General features: G+C 34.6%; 1 long non-coding RNA gene across 1 annotated transcript; it reads left to right on the top strand.

The window, feature by feature from the left end:
* The first annotated feature begins 358 nt into the window (after positions 1-358).
* Positions 359-2,513, top strand: LOC134253367 (uncharacterized). Its single transcript, XR_009989119.1, has 2 exons — positions 359-467; positions 1,651-2,513. It is a non-coding gene; the product is annotated as an uncharacterized LOC134253367 (long non-coding RNA).
* The last annotated feature ends 4,062 nt before the right edge of the window (positions 2,514-6,575 follow it).

A 6,575-nucleotide genomic window follows, 5' to 3' on the forward strand; every position in this document is an offset into this window, starting at 1 on the left:
ACTTTTTTCACGATGAACTTTTTTTCAATGTTACTTTTTAATTTTTGCCTCTATATTTGGGCTTGTTACTTTTTACTCAGGGATGGTTACTTTATTGCCACCAAGCTGTGGATTAGTACTTGATTTCATTTATTGCACAGCGATGACTATGATTTGATAGCACAAAAAGCTAATGGGTTTACGTATGTGAATTTATATGATTAATGCTTACTTGTGATTTTAGGATAACTGGAGATAATGATTCCTTTTTTCCATTGATATTTCATAAATATTTTCCTAAGTATTATGTTACAATAAATTGGTTTAGATTTTTTTTAATAAAAGTAATCAATAATTGCAATGGAAATTAAAACCATAATCATATTCATTGAGGATTTTCAATATTTAACAGGTAAAACAGGAACTTCAATTGTGAACATTGCAGAGAACACACTCATCAGAAGATGACCCTCAGAAATAGGACAATTGTAAGTAATCAGTAAAATGGTCAGGAATACTTCATGCCAACCATAAGATTTTTAGAGACATTTTCGCTTCTTAAATTAGAAGAAATAGAGGAAAAAACTTGTACATACTACATAACTACTAGGCAACCAATCTTTAACGCAGGAAAGCTTTTGGTATGTGCAATACAGCTACATAAAACCTCTTTAGTATTCATGTTGAGTTTGAGAAAGTACCTTAGTATTTTTTCTAGTGTTTGCCAACATTTACATGCACACTGTTTGCTTGTTTGTACTATCATTTTATTTTATATTCTTCTGCCCTTTACCTTTGCCAGTTTTGAATCATTTGTTTTAAGGGCATCTGAGGGTGGGTTCCAGAACTTAATTAATTGTAAAGTAAATACCGTGGTACTATTCGGTCAAAGGTTATATGTTAATACGTGTATAACAGGAAAAGAAACAAGAGATAGATATCACTTCAAAGGAATAAAATAGCTTCATCTTGCAGGTGTATTTTATTTAAGGATAACTACTTCATGTCTGATGTGGTGAAAGTTATTCATATTCTGTTTGACTGTAATTTTTCATATTTTCAACTTCTATCCAGCTTAGTCAATTTTAATTAAATTTTGTGCAAAGCATACCCCAGGAAGGGGGATGGAGTGTCAAGTGTGTCTCTGTCCCTGTCAATATAATTTCAAAGCAGTTAGTAAGGTTTGGGTCAATTTTAAATCCTCTTTAGCAGAACCATTGGGCTAAAAACAATACTAATGTGAAAGCTTTATCATTAAGTGTAGAGATGTTTTTGAAGATTATGTACCCCTAATGTACTGATAGTGTTACATTAGAAGTCTAAAATTTGCAAGGAATAGGTGTAAAATCTTTTTAAAATCTCCTTCTTAACAATCAGAAACTAACAAACTGTCTAATTAATATGCAACATCGTTTTGTGTGTTGAATGATGATTCCATTTTGATAAAATTATGGCAGATGGGGGTAGGATGAAGATGCAGTTAGACATAGAAGAAACAAAAAAGAGTTGATAGAATTTAGTTTTTCTTCCATTTTATTTATCAATACATATTTCTGAATAAGAAATATACTTCTACTTCTTGGTTGGGTTTGATCAACATAAAGGGTGATCTTACTGTAGTCAAGAAAAACATGTTTTATACGGCAAAGAAATGCCTTTATCTAATTGCAGAATGAATAAAAAGGACAGAGGCAGATTTGAAGGAGATGCATGAAATGAGGAATATTTCAAAGATTGCCTGAGCATAACCACTGCTACTGGATAAACATATGGCAATATAAAAGAGCAGGGTCAATGGAGGTATCATACAGTATAGGCCATGAGAGACCCTGAAGAAGAAAGTATGGAAGAGAAACAAAAATAAAACCATTTTGACATTTATTGAAATATAGGATCAAAGCCTTACATGTAAAATTTGGGCATGTAATGACTTTTCTCTTGCTCTAAGACTTATAACAGTGATGATTTGATTTAATATCTTTATCCCGATTTGTCGAAAAGATTTGGACATAGTGCATCAATTATTTTAAAGTTTTGATACAACGAATTCATTCATTGTACTTGTAACTGGGTTTTCTGGTGCGACACTGTTTAATCGGCTTCAAAACTAAGTTTGTGATTTCCAAACCAGATTAATGAGATACATGTAATATCTTTTAACATCGGTGACTATTAAATCCATTCTTTTACATCTCAGAAGTATTTTTATTATTACAGGGAAAATATGCATTGTACATGTATCTGTAATAAACAGGATTATAGAAATTTTCCATATAATACAACACAATCTTAGCAACTGAAGGCAAATATTTTATCAAGGGTGTGATCTATTTATCAATATGGTTTTCAGCATCTTGCTCTACCTGTAATGACTTGCTCCAAGTTCCAATATTTAAATTTAAATTTTGCAAACATGGTTATAAAATTCTTTAAAAGCCAAATAGTTTAGGCACAAAATGCTTATATATTTCCTATCATTTGTAAAGTGTACACTGAATGAGATGTGGAATGTTAGAATTAAAGTATTAAATATGTTTTGGACTTATGTATGCTTATGCAGATAAATTTGAATTCAACTAGGGAAGGTAAATGTCATACTTATTGGGTTTGCAATCTAATGCAAGAGTATAAATATCCAAGACAAATTTGACAATTTTAATGAAGGGTATAAGTAACCAAAGAAGAGTTGGACAAGTAAACATTACCTGTTGGGTTTTATTCTAATGTTGGGATGTAATATCCAAGAGGAGTTGAACCAATGTCCAATACCTATTGGGTTTTCTTTCTTATGAAAAAATTTTGAGTAACCCAACAAGAATGTCCAATACCTTTTAATTTATATACTATTGAAGGGATGAAGATATCCAAGACAAGTGTCCATTACATATTGGGTAGTATTCTTATGAGGAGATTCTCAAGAAACCCAAGAATTAGACAAGTGTCCATTGCCTGTTGGGTGGGATGTAGATATCCAAGAGGAGTTGGACAGATGTCCATTACCTGTTGGGTGGTATTCTGATGAAACAATTGAAGAAACCCAAGAATAATTAGACTAGTGTCCATTACTTGTTGGGTGGGATGTAGATATCCAAGAGGAGTTGGACAGGAGTCCATTACCTGTTGGGTTGTATTTTGATGAAACAATTCAAGAAACCCAAGAAGAATTGGACAAGTGTCCATTGCTTGTTGGGTGGGATGTAGATATCCAAGAGGAGTTGGACAGATGTCCATTACCTGTTGGGTGGTATTCTGATGAAACAATTCAAGAAACCCAAGAAGAATTGGACAAGTGTCATTACCTGTTGGGTCCTAGATATCCAAGAGGAGTTGGACAGGTGTCCATTACCTGTTGGGTTGTATTTTGATGATGCCAATTCAAGAAACCCAAGAATTAGACAAGTGTATTTTGAATATATGAGGAGTCCATTACCTGTTGGGTTATTCTGATGAAACAATTCCAAAAGAAGAATTGGACAAGTGTCCATTACCTGTTGGGTGGTATGTAGATATCCAAGAGGAGTTGGACAGGTGTCCATTACCTGTTGGGTTGTATTTTGGAGACAAGTGTCCATTGCTTGTTGGGTGGGATTGGACAGATGTCAGGTGTCATTACCTGTTGGGTGGTATTCTGATGAAACAATTCAAGAAACCCAAGAAGAATTGGACAAGTGTCCATTACCTGTTGGGTGGTATGTAGATATCCAAGAGGAGTTGGACAGGTGTCCATTACCTGTTGGGTTGTATTTTGATGAGGAGATTCAAGAAACCCAAATAGAATTGGACAATGTACACATGTTCAATTATTCTTGGGTATTTTAATCCCTTTGTCAAAATACAACCCAACAGGTTTTGGACACCTGTCCAATGCCTGTTGGCTACCTTCATTCTGCCCAACATGTAATGGGCATTTGCTTATTATTAATTGGTCATGACTCAAAAAGGTTTCTCCTTAAATACTTATTTTTGTTATTCAAGAAAGGTTGAACAGAGTCTGAGATATGTTGAGTTGTGTTTGCACAATTTAGTTTTTTTTTTTTTTTTTGCACTTAGGTATTCATATATTTTAATATTAGATATTTTGAAATATACAGGTGTAAATCCTTATTGCTAAGAACAAATTAGTTAGGTGTTACAATAAAAGAGTTATATCACAGAAATTGACAAAAATATGGGTTCAAAACCAAAGGTTTTTCAGTCTTGTCTGAATTTACCAGCAAATATTAAATATATAATAAATTTGGAATGAATAAAAAACAATAAGAAAAAACCCAATAAAATACGGACACGAGGATTAATATCCAATAAGATTTGAACAGTAGATACCCAAATAATGCTCTCTCGTGTGTACACTTTTGTATCCAATGTATCCAATAACTTGGATTTGAGTACCCAATATATAACCAAATGTGTGTCTTTTGCACAGACGGACAGACAGACAGACAGACAGACGGACACCTTACCATCGCATAAGCTCTTCTGATCTCTGACCAGTAGAGCTAAAAATGGTGTGATCATATCCAAAACAGAACTTGACCTAGATATTCATCTGACTAATCTGTATGCTAAATTCCATTTTAATGTGTGCAACCTCTCTAAAGAAAATGAACGGAAACTGTAAATAGTTAAAATTTTTCTAAGTCCAAGGGGCACAACACTGTCAAAAATTGGGCGATCATATCCACAACACATTTTGACCTAGATATTTATCTGATATACCTGTATACCAAATTTCATTTCAGTATGTGCAATGGTTGTGAAGAAAAATGAACGGAAACTAAATGGACCGACCGACAGACAGCAATTTGACCTGAATATTCTGGTAAAATAACACCCTATACATAAATCCTTTCAAACTGTAGATAGTGCATGGAAACTGAAATTTCTCATATTTTTTTAGTTCAAGAGGAATAACTCTGGCAAAACTCATTGGATCATGACCAAATTCAAACTTGACTGGGTACATGTGTATACATATTCCTATGACGTATCCATATGTCAAATTTGAGGTAAATGTGCGTACAATGTAACTGTTGTGGAGATAATGAACTGAAAGTGCGTCACTGTTGTGGAGATAATGAACAGAAAGTCAATAAAGACAGAAAAATGGAATCATAATCATTAAATGATAGCACGATAAAAATGTAGACAAGAACCTCAGATTTTTTTCTTGTACTATTCTTATCAACTAAGAAATGTAGATTGTGTGTTATAATACTTACTGGGAAGTCCATCACGTAGTCGGCGTGCCAGGCGGCGACGCCGAATCCTCGAAGATCGTCGAAGCTCCATCTAAATAACAACAAGAAAACTTGATCAGTATACACAACACAAGTCACTACAACATCGATACAGGTTTTTTTCTGGTTGATGTTGAGGTCAGATTACAATTCCAGTCATATTTTTCACAATTTTAAATCTTTTTGCTGCTGTGAAGGTCCAAGTTTATACATGTATACTGTAGAACATGTATTTAAAGAAGCACCCCGGCATCATATTTTAGCTACTTTGGCGCAGACATTGACGCTCTAATTCAGGAAACCCCTAACCCAGATAGCAAGCTGACGTTGGGCCGATGTTGGCATGTGGTTGGTAGATCGGCTACATATCGCGGTTGGCAGAACGATATTGGACCAACATCGGTCCGACATTGTCATTACAACAGTCGGTGTATTGACATTGTTCCAACATCGGTCCGACATTGTAATTACAACAGTTGGTACATTGACATTGTACCAACATCGGTCCGACATTGTAATTACAACAGTTGGTGCACTGACATTGTTCCAACGTCGGGCCAACATAGGGGCACGTAGCATCGTTCTCAAAAATGGGGGGGGGGGGGCCCATTTTTTTTTTTTAATTACCTAAAAAAATTGACAAGCAAAAGGATGGGGTGGTGGTGGCCAACTTTTTTCAAGGCCAACCTTGATTTCACTATAGGCCCAGCCCCCCCCCCCCCGTTGCTACGTGCCTGAACATTGTTATTTTTAATGTTGAAGTATGGACATACTTTAATGTTGGGCCGACATTGTTGAACCAATGTTATGTAAACTTATGTTGAAACGTTTAAAAAAATATTTATTTATTTTATTTTTTCTTTCTTTGTTTATTTATTCATTTCTTGTTATTTAATCATTTCGTAGATTTTCAAAACTATGGAATATAACCTGTCGACTAATAGTTAGAATAATCTAACTGTGTCTCGGTACAGGCCCTCACCACAGTTAGAATACGTCCCATATACTTGTAATGTAGCAAATCGGAGCGGATCCACTCCAAAACGATTTTGAAGAATATAAAATGATTTGCACTGGGAACAACTACCAAAATAATCAAAACAAACCTTCTTGAGATTGCTTATGCCTTTTATCCCAAAAAATAATCCATATAAATACGAAAATCCAATTAATTTTCTCAACGTTTTTTCTCTCGATTCAAATTACCGGCCGTGTTTACATTCGGAACTCTCTAGATTGTTCCTAGTAAATGCACTATGCGAGTTATCGCCCGTGTTTCTTTCTGCTACATTACGAAAACACGGAACGAATTCTATCGTTAAACCGGGTCCGTAGGACAATATCATTTTAACGAAAAAC

Source organism: Saccostrea cucullata, unplaced genomic scaffold, assembly GCF_032062105.1.
Source record: "Saccostrea cucullata isolate Sc308-1 unplaced genomic scaffold, CSIRO_AGI_Scuc_v1 ctg18392, whole genome shotgun sequence".
In the NCBI taxonomy this organism is placed as follows: Eukaryota; Metazoa; Mollusca; class Bivalvia; order Ostreida; family Ostreidae; genus Saccostrea; species Saccostrea cuccullata.